This window comes from Lactuca virosa, chromosome 2 (genome assembly GCF_052849685.1).
Source record: "Lactuca virosa cultivar CGN04683 chromosome 2, Lactuca_virosa_CGN04683_v6, whole genome shotgun sequence".
Lineage (NCBI taxonomy): Eukaryota > Viridiplantae > Streptophyta > Magnoliopsida > Asterales > Asteraceae > Lactuca > Lactuca virosa.
This window is the reverse complement of record NC_136427.1, coordinates 11,792,400-11,809,227: the sequence shown is the minus strand read 5'-3', so window position 1 is coordinate 11,809,227 and position 16,828 is coordinate 11,792,400. Positions and strand designations below refer to the sequence as shown.

General features: G+C 41.0%; 1 pseudogene; it reads left to right on the top strand.

Annotated features, from left to right (window-relative positions):
- Window positions 1-12,054: 12,054 nt before the first annotated feature.
- On the top strand, window positions 12,055-16,323 carry LOC145157240 (putative disease resistance protein At1g61190; annotated as a pseudogene).
- The last annotated feature ends 505 nt before the right edge of the window (window positions 16,324-16,828 follow it).

Here is a 16,828-nt window from a genome sequence, read left to right as displayed (position 1 = left end):
TCGGACCGCAGTCCGGAACTACTGCTATCTAAACAAGCCGGCATTGTGGTCGTAGACCCGTTCCTACTGGAAGGAAACTCACCTCGTATATATGATTTATGGCTATATCTCAATATGTCGAATCACTCCTCAGGACTCGTCGAGTCCCATGTTTTCCAGATTGTGGCTATATCTCAATATGTCGAATCACTCCTCTGGACTCGTCTAAATGCTTGCTATCACTCAGCTGGGTCCCTTTGAACCACAACAGATTGGGGAATGAAGCCCCGGACTCGCCGAGTTCCAAGAACAACTCGTCGAGTCGCCTATTGTCCAAGTCTATAATCTCGATTTCTGGCGTAAAACTTTCATCCAAAAGGTAGATCTGGGCTTCTAAGATCGATCTAGCACGTAAAGTTATGAACTTTACGTGCATGCATGGAAGTATAAGCTTTAAGGACCCAAAATGAGGTCTAAAGAGGTGCATGGGCTAATATGGCCATAAAGCTTGCATCTTTATGCCATGAACTCGGTTCTAGAGTCTAGATCTGAAGGTGAATCGACTTGGGACGTCCAAGTCTTAAGGATCAAGCTTATTGACCCCAAAACTCCATAAAGGGGGCAAAGGAGAAAATCTATAAAACCACAAGTCAAGTTTTGAGCTTGATTACCTAAAAGTGAAGAGAAACTGATGTTGCTCCTGGATCTAGTCCTTCTCCCTTGATCCTTCTTCCTTCTAACTCTTCTACTAGATACACAATGCACCAAAAACCCTCCAAGTCACTAAGAAAGCTCAAGCTTGCCAAAAGGGAATTAGGGTTTCGAAAGAAATGCTCTGGAGGTGATGGAGGCTGGACTTGAAGCTCATAATGTTGTTTAAATAGGGTGCAAACCCTTTAATTAGGGTTTCTTCCAGACCGGCCTACTCGTCGAGTCTAAGCCCGAACTCGGCGAGTAGATTACTTAAACCCGCGTCCCAACCTCGCATCTACTCGACGAGTTAGGGCTGTCACTCGTCGAGTCACTAATACAAATGATATAAAAGTAGATCAATTACGTACCAGAAATGGGGCGTTTCAATTCTCCCCCACTTATCTTAGACTTCGTCCTAGAAGTCTGCTGTCTTTGTAAACAACTTTGGGTAGTGTTCTCTCATCTCCTCCTCGGGCTCCCACGTCCACTCCGAGCCCTTGCGGTGCTGCCACTGCACCTTTACTAGCTGAACCACCTTGTTCCTCAGGATCTTTGTCTCCCGATCCAAGATCGCAACGGGTCTCTCGATGTAATTCAGTCTGCCATCAACCTGAATATCCTCCAATGGTACAACTACCGATTCATCCACTAAGCACTTCCGCAGCTGAGAAACGTGGAAAGTGCTATGGATCTGGCTGAGCTCTGCCGGAAGATCTAACCGATACGCAACCCGACCCACCCGGGCCAAAACCCTAAAGGGACCAATGAATCTGGGGCCCAGCTTGCCCCGCTTCCGAAATCGGATGACACCCTTCCAGGGTGACACCTTTAGGAGGACCATATCGCCCACCTGGAACTCCAAGTCCGAGCGCCGCTTATCGGCGTAACTCTTCTGCCGACTCTGCGCAGTCTGAAGCCTGCTACGGACGTGCTGTATCAACTCTGTGGTCTTGAGCACTACCTCCGTACTCCCCATGACTCTCTGACCGACCTCACCCCAACAGACTGGGGTCCTACACTTCCTCCCATAAAGCATCTCAAAAGGAGGACGGTCAATACTGACGTGGTAACTGTTGTTATACGAAAATTCCGCTAATGGAAGATACGTATCCCAATTGCCACCGAAATCTAGGACACATGCCCGAAGCATGTCTTCGAGAGTCTGAATCGTCCTCTCGCTCTGCCCATCCGTCTGAGGGTGGAAAACGGTGCTGAAATGAAGACGAGTACCCATCTCGTCATGAAATCGCTTCCAAAACCTGGAAGTGAACCGGACGTCTTGGTCTGACACCACTGAAACTGGCACTCCATGATGTGCCACTACCTCTCGCACATAAATATCGGCTAACTTCTCAGCCGAGATGCTCTCCTGGATCGGTATAAAATACGCACTCTTGGTCAACCGATCCACGATGACCCAAATCGAATCAACTCCACGTGCGGTCCTGGGAAGCTTAGTAATGAAATCCATGGTGATATCCTCCCATTTCCACACGGGAATATCCAACGGCTGTAACTTGTTGTGGGGTCTCTGGTGCTCTGCCTTGACTTTCCTGCAGGTCAGGCATCTCTCTACATTCCACGCTACATCCCGCTTCATGCAGGGCCACCAGTAATCGGGTCGAAGATCTCTATACATCTTCGTCGCCCCCGGATGGATGGAGAACCGAGACTTGTGGGCCTCGTCCATCAACACCTGCCGTACCCCGCCCCAGTACGGCACCCAGACCTTCCCATGCAGGGTCAACAATCCTCGACTGTCATAATCGAAAGAAGCTACTTGACCCACGATTCTCTCACACTTTTGCCTCTCCTCCTTCAGGCCCTCAACCTGTGCCTCCTTGATCTGCTCCAGCAATGGAGTAATCACTGTCATCCTCAGACATATATCTATGATCGAGGCCGCCACTGCCTTGCTGCTCAGAGCATCGGCCACAACGTTGGCCTTACCCGGATGGTAAAGGATCTCACAGTCGTAATCCTTTACCACATCCAATCATTGACGCTGCCTCATGTTCAGATTTGGCTTATCCATAAGGTACCTCAGACTCTTGTGATCCGTGTAAATGGTATAACGGACCCCATAGAGGTAATGTCGCCAAATCTTGAGGGCGAACACCATTGCCCCCAACTCTAAATCATGCGTTGGGTAGTTAGCCTCGTGAGGCTTCAACTGTCTAGAGGCATAAGCTATGACATGCCCTCGCTGCATCAACATTGCTCCCATACCTGTGATTGAAGCGTCACAGTAGACTACAAAGTCATCCACTCCCTCTGGCATGGTAAGAATCGGTGCCTCGCACAGTCGCTGCCTGAGCGTCTCAAATGCTGACTGCTGCTCAGGACCCCAGCGAAACGCCACTGACTTCTTAGTCAGTCGAGTGAGCGGTACTGCTATCTTGGAAAAATCCTGAATGAATCTCCTGTAATACCCTACCAGACCTAGGAAGCTCCGAATCTCAGATGGAGACCTCGGGACCTCCCACTGCATCACGACCTCTATCTTGGTCGGATCTACAAGTATACTCTTTTGGTTGACGAGGTGTCCAAGGAATTGCACCTCGCGCAACCAGAACTCACACTTGGAGAACTTCGCGAAAAGTTTCTCCATCCTCAGTGCCTCTAGCACCTCTCTCAGATGCTCCTCGTGCTGATCCCGAGTCTTGGAATAAACCAAGATGTCGTCGATGAACACTATCATAGACCGATCCAGCATCGGCCTGCATACGCGGTTCATGAGATCCATGAACGCGGCCGGAGCGTTGGTGAGCCCAAACGGCATCACCACAAACTCATAATGACCATAGCGGGTCCTAAAAGCGGTTTTTTGTACATCCTCATCCATGACCCGCATCTGGTGATATCCCGATCGTAAATCAATCTTGGAAAACCAAGATGCTCCCTGAAGCTGGTCAAACAGATCATCTATCATCGGAAGTGGGTAACGGTTCTTCACCGTTACCTTGTTCAGCTCCCGGTAGTCTATACATATGCGATGCGACCCGTCCTTCTTCTTCACAAACAGGATCGGGGCTCCTCATGGTGAACTGATCGGCCTGATAAAACCCTTGTCTAGCAGCTCCTGCAGCTGCGTAGACAACTCCTGCATCTCTGGAAGAGCCAACCGATATGGTGCCTTGGCTATCGGAGCCGCACCAGGAACCAGGTCAATCCTGAACTCAACCTGTCTCTCAGGAGGTATTCCAGGCAAATCCTCTGGAAATACATCTGGGTACTCTCGTACCACCGGTGCATCATCAACTGTGGCCTTACCCTTCTCCCGGGCATCCATAACATAGGCAATGTACCCCGCACAACCCTGTTGAAAGTAGCGCCTTGCTCTCGCTGCGGAGCAAAGAATCGGTCCGCGTTGTGGCCTCTCACCCTGAATCAATAACTCTCCCCCACTAGGAGTGCGAACCCTCACTAACTGCAGCTCACAATCGATCACTGCCCTATTGGGGCTCAGCCAATCCATACCTACTATAACCTTATTCCCTCGCAGGGGAATAAGAACCAAATCCACTGAGAACTGCTCATCAAATAATCGCAGCGAACACCCCTTAAATACCCTTGCGACCCTAACGGTCCTGTCATCTGCTATCTCAACCTCAAGTGGGCAATCCAGCTCCCCTGGAACTCTGCTAAATCGCTTGCTAAGCGCAAGCGAGACAAATGATCGGGTAGCCCCCGAATCAAACAATACTGTAGCTGAAATACCGTTCACTAAGAACGACCCCGTCACCACGTCAGGAGTCGCTCGCGCCTCCTCTGCTGTCATCTAGAAGGCTCTGTTCTTCGCCACTGGCGCCTCAGCCCAAACCGAACAGCCGTCTGTAATCCTCAAAGTAGCAGGGGCAGGTGCCGCCATCTTCCCTGCTGCTGCTAAACTCGGACACTGGGACCTCTTGTGGCCCCTCTGATTGCACTGAAAGCAAATCAGATCAGATGCTGAGGTGGGAGTCGTAGTGGTAGTAGCGGTACAATCTTTGCTCATGTGCCCAGTCCGACCGCACTTATAGCATTCGGAACTCCCTGCCTTGCACACTCCATCATGCAACCTCCCACACTTGCCACACCGACTGTGGCTCTGCTGTCCCCTAGGTCTGTGATCGGATACCTTGGGCTTTTTGCCCGAACTCCCTGTGCCAGATACCACCTCTGGCTTCCTCTTCCTCTCCATCTCTAAATCAATCTCCCTCTCACGAGCCCTCGCAATCATGTTATCCAGCCTTTTACAGCTGGAACGGCTCACAAACTGTCTGATATCACTCCTCAACATCTCATGGCATCGGGCCTTCTTCATCTCCTCGTCTGCCGCGTACTGAGGAATGAGAAGAGTCCTCTCCCTGAACTTGGTGGTAATCTCCACCACTGTCTCTGTCGTCTGCTGGAGATCCTGGAACTCCCTAGCAAGCTGCTGCACCTCAATAACAGGTGCGAACTTGGCTCTGAACCTGGTCGTGAAATCCGTCCAGGTCATAACATCAAGAGTTGCATCATCCCCGATGACATGTCCGAGCTCCTCCCACCAATCACATGCCCTGCCCTTCAGAAGACAGGATGCAAGTCTGACCTTGTCTCCCCTCGGGACATCTGCTAGTGCGGAAAGCGTTGGCCACATCAGCCAACCATCTGGTACTCGCAATGGGGTCTCGGGCCCCCTGATAATCTGGAGCTCCACAAGCCCTGAACTCCCTGAATGTGAGCGTACGCGACCCCATCATGGCCTCCACCTCAACTCGGAACGTACTCATCCTCTCATCCAAAAGCTCCAAAGTACCCTCCTTGATCGAACCGAAGATCAGAGGAGTCTGCTCAAGTATGCTGCGTGTGATCTCTGAGGAAATGAACTCCCTAGTCTGCTCATCTAAAGGCTCGACCCCTGATCCTGAACCTGATCCCTCTCCGGCACCGGAACTGCCGACTGCTGGTCTAGGGCGCAAAACCACCATTCTGAAAACACATAACGACAACATCAGAATACAATTATACCTTGAGGGATCATATCTACTACGAGTTCCCTGGTCTTATCTCAACCCTTCTTGATTCGAGTACGGATCCTCTGCTTTCAGTAGTACGAGCCCATACTACCTTCCACATCTATCCGTACTTTCCTCAAGAACTGCCTCGACTCTCCCAAGTCCCTTTTACTACCACTGATCTCTGCTACTCTCATCCTAGGCTTGCCCTAAGGAACCTCCAACCCGCACCCGATCCTCAGCTACTGAAGGTATCTTTGTAATGCCAATTAGCCACTACCTGAATACCATCACATGTGACGAGGCTCGGATAATCCTTCAAGTAAAGGACTCGTCCCTACAACGGTTAGACTCAAACGAGAGTTGCGCAATAGGGCCAAATCCAGCACTCTGAGATTATTCAACCCTGATCAGATGTGACGTGACGTATTCACCTAATGGCCAACTCCCATCACTCAGAGTCCCACAAAGCGCAAAGAAAGTAGCATTCAGACAAAAAAGGAAATCTAACCCAAGCAATTCTATTTAAACAAGAATCTGTACTAGCATATAATTTTAAGCTCATACTATCAGGCATAACCTAAACAGGCTATCCTACTACTATCTACTCGATATTAGCATGAAATTCTCATAAAGCTGAAACACATATAATAGGCACATAAGGCATCCTTCCTAGATCCTTAGTCCTACTCTAGCATGCTGTTCTACTGAAACTGATAATCATAACATAAACTTGTATTGGTAATTTGGGAGTACTTACTTGAGATCGGCTGATCGCATGCACCACACCCTTTTTCCTTTTTCAAAAACTCTTTCCTTTTTAAGTTTCTTTTCAAAAGTTTCTTTCGAAAATGTTTTTCTTTTGAAAACCTTATACCATTTCCTTAGTTTGAGTTCAGACACACCCGAGAGTGTGCCCTCAAACCAAGGCTCTGATACCAACTTGAAACAACCCAAAAATACAAGCCAAAAATTTCATTTGAAAACATTACTAAAACCATAATATCCAAATATAACATAAGAAAAACATAAGTCGTGTGTCTCAAAATGTCATAAAATATGTCTCTTATCAACTATTCTCAAAGTCATGCCAAAATATCAGAGTCTAACTCCCAGGCTAAAACTGTGGTGTGTGCCATGCCATCAACTCGAGCCCCTCCCCTTGCTAGCTGAAGTACCTGAAACCAAAACTGGAACTGTAAGCACGAAGCTTAGTGAGATCCCCCAAACTACCACATACCATGTAATAACAAATAAAGCACATACTGGGCCTTGCCCACTGCATCGGACCGAAGTCCGGAACTGACTAGGGCCTCGCCTCTGCATCAGACCGGAGTCCGGAACTGATTTGGGCCTTGCCCACTGCATCGGACCGAAGTCCGGAACTAACTAGGGCCTTGCCCACTGCATCGGACCGAAGTCCGGAGCTGACTGAACATAGCATAACATAATCATAACATATAATAATAACACATATACTGCATACTGCATCGGACCGCAGGCTGGAACACATAACACATAGACATGCCTGAATCACAAAGACATCAAGCATACTGAACTACTTCTCGGGACCACCCCGGCATCGGACCGCAGTCCGGAACTACTGCTATCTAAACAAGCCGACATTGTGGTCGTAGACCCGTTCCTACTGGAAGGAAACTCACCTCGTAAGGTTAACTGCTGAAACGTTGATCGGGAACTGTCTGACTGCTGCTCTGGTAACTCCTCGGCTACAATTCCCATAAAGACACTTAATCAAACACTGATAAAAAATCCTAGGGTAAAGTGACTATTTTACCCCTGGTCAAAGTCAACTTCTACTTGTCCCGACTCGCCGAGTTGGGCCGTCAACTCGCCGAGTCCTTATCCTTTCTTCTGCCCCTCCTTACCCGGTTCTGCTCGTCGAGCTTAGCAAAGACCCGACGAGTTCTCCTTCTATAATTCCTCGAGTCAATCTTCATCCGACTCGCCGAGTTGTATGAACAACTCGTCGAGTTCATCTTCATCATATGAACACGTCCAGACTATGACTCGCCGAGTTGCATGAACAACTCGTCGAGTCTGTTCTTATGGGTAAGGAGATTGCCTTGGACTCGCCGAGTGTGTTCTAACACTCGTCGAGTCCCATGATTTCCAGATTGTGGCTATATCTCAATATGTCGAATCACTCCTCTGGACTCGTCTAAATGCTTGCTATCACTCACCTGGGTCCCTTTGAACCACAACAGATTGGGGACTGAAGCCCCGGACTCGCCGAGTTCTAAGAATAACTCGTCGAGTCGCCTATTGTCCAAGTCTATAATCTCGATTTCCGGCGTACAACTCTCATCCAAAAGGTAGATCTGGGCTTCTAAGATCGATCTAGCACGTAAAGTTATGAACTTTACGTGCATGCATGGAAGTATAAGCTTTAAGGACCCAAAATGAGGTCTAAAGGGGTGCATGGGCTAATATGGACATAAAGCTTGCATCTTTATGCCATGAACTCGGTTCTAGAGTCTAGATCTGAAGGTGAATCGACTTGGGACATCCAAGTCTTAAGGATCAAGCTTATTGACCCCAAAACTCCATAAAATGAGCAAAGGAGAAAATCTATAAAACCACAAGTCAAGTTTTGAGCTTGATTACCTGAAAGTGAAGAGAAACTGATGTTGCTCCTGGATCTAGTCCTTCTTCCTTGATCCTTCTTCCTTCCAACTCTTCTACTAGATACACAATGCACCAAAAACCCTCCAAGTCACTAAGAAAGCTCAAGCTTGCCAAAAGGGAATTAAGGTTTCGAAAGAAATGCTCTGGAGGTGATGGAGGCTGGACTTGAAGCTCATAATGTTGTTTAAATAGGGTGAAAACCCTTTAATTAGGGTTTCATCCAGACCCGCCTACTCGTCGAGTCCAAGCGCGGACTCGGCGAGTAGATTACTTAAACCTGCGTCCCAACCTCGCATCTACTCGACGAGTTAGGGCTGCCACTCGTCGAGTCACTAATACAAATGATATAAAAGTAGATCAATTACGTACCAGAAACGGGGCGTTACATTTAACAATTGAGTCTACCAATAGCCATTAATGATGAAGTCAATATTCAACAACAATGAATGATATGCAAATCCTTCAAACATAAAATGCAAGTAAAACTGCAAATAACTGTATGTATCCAATCCATACATACATTTCTTGATAACTTTGAGCGGTCATTATAGCCCATCTTCGAATGACTTGTAAAACAGGGACTAAAATGTTAAGAAACAGTAAATAGGGACGGAAAATGCAAAAAGATTTTTTTTGGACCTTGTAGTGAAATTGATATACCACGGGGACCAAAAGTGTATTTTACTAAAAAATCACTGTTTTCCTAAGGACCATATTTGTAGTGAAATTGATATACCACGGGGACCAAAAGTGTATTTTACTAAAAAATCACTGTTTTCCTAAGGACCATATATATATATATATATATATATATATATATATATATATATATATATATATATATATATACAGAGAGAGAGAGAGGTTTAGATTTAGGTTCATTTGAGAGCATACTAATTTTGTGAGACCGTGAGACGCAATTAAAAATAATTTTAAAATGCACAAGATTCGTTTATCACAAAATACCAATTTATCACAACTTTATAAAATCACTTTAATTGTGATAGTGCATGCTGACAATTCCAATAATTATGACAACTTAGCTAAGCTTTAGGTTCCACCAAAATAGTTTGCAAAATCATTAATTTTTGGAGATAACCAGTGTTCTGGAAATATCTGTTACTTGGAAATAAATAATGAATGATTTTAGAAGTTAGATATCACAAATGTTTGCAATGCTAAATGTTTTTGGGAGGAAATAGAAAACCCAAGCTATACTTAGGGTGCATGGAATCATGCTCGGGTTCTGGTGTATACACGGTACCGCCAGGGTAACGGATCAGTGCCTCGGTGGGTATCGGCAGAAGACGTCTCCTGCGGGTTCTTCAGCGCCCCCCCCCCCCCCCCTCTCTCTCTCTCTTAATGCTTATCGACTTGTACCATATGTTGTTATGTATGTTTTTAGTTGAGTGGATTGAGTGAGGTACAAAAAATAGGGTTTCCATGTGAAAATTGAGAAAGATGGAAGAAAATAAAAGAGAAAAAGTTGATGTGAAACTCATGTGACAAATAAATTGAATGGATTGAATGGTCGGGAGAAATGGACTCCCTCCAAGCTTAGCTAACAACAAACATGTCATGTTTTGAATAGTTGTTCGAGGTAATAGATAACACAAGTTATACTCGGCTAACAACAAACATGAGAGCAAACACAAATATTCCTCTTTTGAAACTTCCCTATAGTCCCAACTGACATTTTAATCTCCATATGCGACGGGATAGTATTTAAAAGCAAATACGTCAATTATCAAAATTAAGTAATCCGAATAAAATATTTTCTTGAATTCGGAGATGAATTTCCTGAATGGCTAAATTAAGTTATCATTTTACAATTAAGATACATATTATTATGGGGTTTTTTTTTTGACAGTTTTTATAGTGAGAAACTTCTATAGAAACTTTTTATTAAATTAAATGCATTTTGCATCCAAAACGGGTAAAAACTTTAAAACGAACTCATGCTCCACATTCGATCATATATAAAAGGCCAGTGTGTACCATGGTTGTTAAAATCGCGATCCTGATCGTAGGATCGTACGATCCTATGATCCTAGATATGATAAACGATCCATATCGTAAACAGATCGTATTTGAGGTATGATCGTAGGATCGAGATCCGATCCGATCCTACCTTCCTTTAATTTTTTTTTTTTAATTTTTTTTTGTCTTTTACCCTTTGTCAATTTACCGTTTATCATTTTATGTTGTGACTTATAACTGACTAACATTATGAAGTTTTTATAACTTTTGAACGAAAAATTTAATATTTGAAATGTTTTTCTTGTTTAAAATTTATAAATTTAAATTATGTTTTATTTTGTGGGATCTTAGGATCCCGATCCCGATCTTGCAAACTTAAAAAAAATCCTATTTAAAATCCCGGTCTTGACAACCTTAGTGTACCAATGTGTTCTCTTTCTTGTTTATAATATTTAAAAGAATTATTGTAGTGCATCTTAAAAGATATTGTATAAGAAAAACACACCACGTGTAGACATCTTACAATTTTGGTGTGGAGTGTGTGGACATCTCCAAATTATAATCATACACCTTGCCCTCACAAAAGAGTCTTATATAATTAGCTATATGTCATTCTTTTATCTTTTACAGTTCCTAACATTATCATCAGAAAAATCGTTTCTTCTGCATACAAGGAAGAAGAAAAGAGAAGCATACACAGTTCCTAACATTATGATTCACATGCTTATGTTCGAACCGATTCAAATGGCTCTCTCTCTCTCTCTCTCTCTCTCTCTCTCTCTCTCTCTCTCTCTCTCTCTCTCTCTCTCTCTCTCTCTCTCTCTCAACAAAAGCTTAGATGTAGTTGCAATTTGCAGATCAAGGATTTGTGATAATATGATTACAAAAAAAGATATATAATTATAATATATTAATCTAAAGTTGGTAAAAAAAAATTATTCTTAAATTCATTTATAAATATATCTATTCATAAATTCATCTAGACGGAACTTTTTACACATCATCGTGCATCCGTTACAATTTACTTAATCAAATGAATATAGTTATATAGTAGGTATTCGGGACAGCTACTGAACTGGACCGATTTTCTACAATACCAGAGGGTATTCGGGATTTGACTTCGCCTAAAATCGGGACTTGGTGTTCATGTCACTGTATCGTTTTTCCCCTCATAATAAAGTTCCTATTTTCATTTATTTTAACGCTTCTACTATTTTAATTCTCCATTTATTAGACATATTTGCCCTTAACAATCAACTTGAACATTTTGCCCCTTGGTATTAGTACCGAGTAACGGTACCTTTTACCATACTACCTCTAAATCGGTTAGGTATTTGGGATTGTTTTTTGACCAAATTCAGTTTTTTTGAAAATCAGGAACGGTCACGCTACTCCCTAGAATGTAAGATATGTACTTAACCGCTATATATCATCATCATTATTCTTTAAAATATGATCATATTATTAGCTCTCTACAACTACCGAATAAAAAACTATATATTTTCTCGATTTCTATTACTACAGATCATCTTTAAATATTTTAAAACTTTATCTTTAAAGTTCATTTGGAATATGAAATTAACGATTTTTACAATTTGTGTCATCAGTCTATGAGCCAAAGCTCATACCAGTTTACTCGATGCAATATATAGCCATAGCTAATACCAATTTAGTCGATGCAATATATCTAGGATGCATGTAAATATTATTCCATCCATTAATAATTTCCGTTGATTTTTGTCTAATGAATTGTTGGGTACTATCCAGGTGTTACCACAAGAAATAATTTATAACAATGGATGTTATAAGTGTCATTCTTAAACCAGTTGTTGAGACTCTCATGGTTCCCGTGAAAAAACACTTAGGATACCTCATTTCCTGTGAAAAATATGTGAAGGATATGGATACCAAAATGAGGGAGCTGAACGCTACAAGACTGTGCCGAGGAAGACCACTTGAACACAAACACAAGATTTCGTCGTGAGACTTCATTGCAAGTCAAGGGTTGGTTGGAAGAAGTAGAAAAGATCGATGAGAAAGTAAAATGCATCCATAGAAATGTCTACAGTTGTTGCAGTCTCAAGATTAGGCATACAGTTGGAAAGATGGCCTTCGAGATAATTGAGGAGATTGACAATGTCACAAGACAACACTCCCAGGTTACATGGAATGATAATCCTGAACCTCTAGGAAGAGTTGAGTCCATGACGGCATCCACCTCTACACCATCAACCGAACATAAGGACTTCCTGTCAAGAGAGGTGACTTTTACCAAAGTACTCAAAGCACTCGAACTGAACCATAAAACCCACATGAAAGCCTTATGTGGGATGGGTGGAGTAGGGAAGACCACCATGATGAAAAGGATCAAAATGGTTGTGCAGGAAAAGAAAATGTTTATATTCGTTGTTGTGGCAGTTATAGGGGAAAGGACGGACCCCATTGCCATTCAAGAAGCTATAGCAGATTACCTCGGTGTAGAGCTCAATCAGAAAACCAAGTCAGCAAGAGCTGAGAAGCTTCGTCAAGAGTTCAAGGCCAAGTCAGATGGAGGTAAAAATAAGTTCTTTGTAATACTCGATGATGTCTGGCAGTTCGTTGATCTTGAAGATATTGGTTTAAGTCCATTTCCAAATCAAGGTGTTGATTTCAAGGTCTTACTGACATCACGAGACACAAATGTTTGCACTATGATGGGGGTTGACGATTGTCACACCCCGATCCTTGTCGGAATCGATCGAGACGTGATATATTGTTCAAAGTCTCATGACAACTATGTTATAATATGATTAGATTCAATTAAGTACTAAGTATGCAAACAAGATCCACAACATACAAATACAAATCCAAATACGAACAACATTTATTACATCAAATTTAAATAGTCTTGTGGATTTCTAAGGCACAACCTATTTTTCATCAACTTCATTCTTCAAATCTGCATCATGGGTAAAAACAGGTCAACTACGAGAGTTGGTGAGTAATCTAATTTTAGTAGAGAAAATTGTGAAGTTGAAACCTTTATAATTGGAAATTTGTTTTCTTTTGAAGTCGGCAAACAATTGTATTTGAGATAACGGTTTATAAATCAAAAATTGATTAACAAATGATAACAACAACAATAAGTCCTCACCCTATATATACATATGTATATATATATAAATATATATAGGATGGAGCATCTAATCATCATACACACTCAACCACGTGCGATCAATCACCTTAGCGTCCCAAGGCGGGGTGGTCAACCCAATAGCGCTATTATTGTCCATAACGTACCTCAAGAATACGGGCATAGTCATGGAGATTAGACTAAAAATGATAATGCACTACAAGTATGTGTAGCGTAAACAAACAATAGTTATACAATTAATGACTCACGTATAAATGTCCCAACAATGTCTCAATTGTGATAAAACAATAAAATGAAGTTGGAACATATTAGAACCACATGATACACCCCAAAAGTATTAAAAATTATAAAATATGGGGTAGATTACTCACATTAGTCCCAAAACGAAATGCGTGTGTCGTACGATAGACGATTCGGGTCAAAATGACGTAGAACCTAATATAATTAATAGTTTTGGTTTAGGAACTGCTAAACGAGAATGGAGTATTAATACAAATAATTAGACACATATTCTTATATTAGATGAATTAACAATAATTCATTTTGATTATAATATTAAGGTATTTATTTGTTAAATGAATTTTAAATTGAATTACTTACTTTGCATAATTAATTTATATTTTCAATTTAGACCAGATTTTAATAATTTCTTATTAAAATAATAACTTGCCCAATTATAATTATTTACAGATTTTAACAATTATTTATATGAAATAATCATTAAAATGCATTTTTACATGCTTAAATACTTAGGAAAATAGTTTTAAATAGTAAACAGTATTGAAAAATTATGAAATTATTAGGAAATCATTATTCCATACAATATGAATTACTGTAAAATTTGTATATTTTTCTGAACTGTTTTAGTATTTATTTAATATTTTAATGATTAAACAACACAAAATTCGGGAAAAATAGTAAATGATTCTCAAAAAATCTGTAAAATTAACCATAGTTTTATAACATGATGTAGAGCTCAGTGTATAAGTTTCAGATATTTGTGACTATGGGAAGTATTTTTTATATATTTCATTATTAATTAATCAATAAAATCATAAATAATAGTAAAAAGTAATATAAATGCATGAAACTTCATATATCATGTTTAATCAGTATACAGGTCATCCCAGAATTTTCTCAGAATTTATTGAATGCAAAAAGTATTTTATGTGAATTATTGCCCCACTTTATTGCAATAATTATAGTAATTCAATAAAAATAAATTATTTTCTGAAAATTTCCAGAACTTCTTATTTTATTGATGGGATTCTGAGAAAAATCAGGTTTATGCATAAAATGAGTTGTAGATATTTTGGTGGATTTAATTTGTTTCTTGTATGAATATGAAACTTTTAACAACATACCTTGATGAATGCTTCAAGAGGGATGAAGATTTGAGTATAATAGATTGTTCTTGGATGGAATATGAGTATTCTTGGAGGAAATTTCGAGATTGAGAGTGAGAGAAAGAATAGAGAAGGTTTAAGTGGTGAAGAGAATAATGTGTTGGGAGAAAAAGGAAAGGAAAGTGGATGGGAGGTGTGAGTGGGAGACCATGGGAATAATCTTTTTGCTTTTGGTGGTCTTCATAATTTCCCACTAATACAAGCATCTTTTACATAATTAATATAAGAGTTTTATAAAATTTAATGTAAAGTTTATAAAAATAGAGTTTTATAAAATTTAATGTAAAGTTTATAAAAATGGAGTTTTATAAAAGATGAGTTATTATTTGATTATAACAATCTACTTTGATTTGAAGTTTAATTATAGCATTCAAGTTTGATTCTTTTAAATTTAATTAGAGCATTATACTTTGATTTGATTTTAATATGGTATCATAATTTAATTTGATTATAGTTATAACGTTGTACTATACTATGTTGCTATTAACGTCAATTTATATCGTAGTGTATGAGTTTCGATCCTATTAGCGTCAAGTAATCTTGAGTAGGGTTTGAATGAGATTGCGAGAGGTTTCGTTTGTGATCTTTTTGAGTGTCCGGCTTCGCAACGCAAGGTCCATAGACCCCGTTAAGCCATGATTTAGTGTCCTACACAATCCCGATGATTGTGCAATAGTGTTTTATCGCTTTGGTTCATTGTTTAGCACTGTTAAGGCTAAGGAAAATCAAACACATGAACTTTCCAAATGATGTTTTCTCATTAAAATAGCGAATTATACAGTGATTACATAACGTAAACCCTATCATACAAGGGTTAATGGAGTTGACCGGTTTGACTAGTTGACTTTGTTTGACTTTGACTTGACCGAAATTTGATGGTTGTCACAACGATAATTCGATTCATAACATCGGGTTTCTAACTGGAGCAGAAGCACAAAGTTTGTTCCACCAATTTGTAGAAACTTCTGATCCCGAGCTCCATAAGATAGGAGAAGATATCGTCAGAAAGTGTGACGGTTTACCCATTGCCATCAAAACCATGGCATGTACTCTTAGAAGTAAAGCTAAACATGCATGGTACGATGCACTTTCGCGTTTAGAGCATAATAACATTTCTAATGTTGCGGCTGAAGTTTTCAAAACCAGCTACGAAAATCTCCAAGACGAGGAGACTAAATCTGTTTTTTTGATGTGTGGTTTGTATCTGGATGACTTCGATATTCCTACCGAGGAGTTGGTGAGGCATGGGTGGGGCTTGAAGTTATTTGACAGAGTGTATAGTATACAAGATGCAAGAAATAGGCTAAATACCTGCATTGAGTGGTTGGTGCACATAAACTTATTAATTTGTGATGATGGTGTGCGCGTCAAGATGCACGATCTGGTGCGTGCTTTTGTTTTGGATATGTTTTCTAAAGTTGAGCATGCTTCAATTGTCATCCATGGTAATATGCATGGTTGGCCTGAAAATGATATGGGAGGCTCTTGCAAAACAATGTAAGGGTATGTCTAAGTTTCCTAGAGACCTCAAGTTTCCAAACCTCTCCATTTTAAAGCTTATGCATGGAGATAAATCGCTGAGGTTTCCTATAGACTTTTACAAAGGAATGGAAAAGCTTCAAGTCATATCATATGATCACATGGAGTATCCATTGCTTCCCTCATCACCTCAATGCTCCACCAACCTCCGAGTGCTTCATCTTCATCAATGCTCGTTTGATGTCTCTTATATTGGAAATCTGTTGAATCTGGAAGTACTCAGCTTTGCTAATTCTGGCATTGAATTGTTACCTTCCACGATCGGAAAATTAAAGAAGCTAAGGCTTCTGGATTTGACAGGGTGTCGTGGTCTTTGTATAGATAATGGTGTCCTAAAATATTTGGCTAAACTTGAAGAGCTTTATATGAGAGTGGCTGATAAACATAGAAAGGCAATAATCTTCACAAGTGACAATTGTGATGAGATGGCAGAGCGTTCAAAAACCCTTTCTACGTTAGAATTCGAG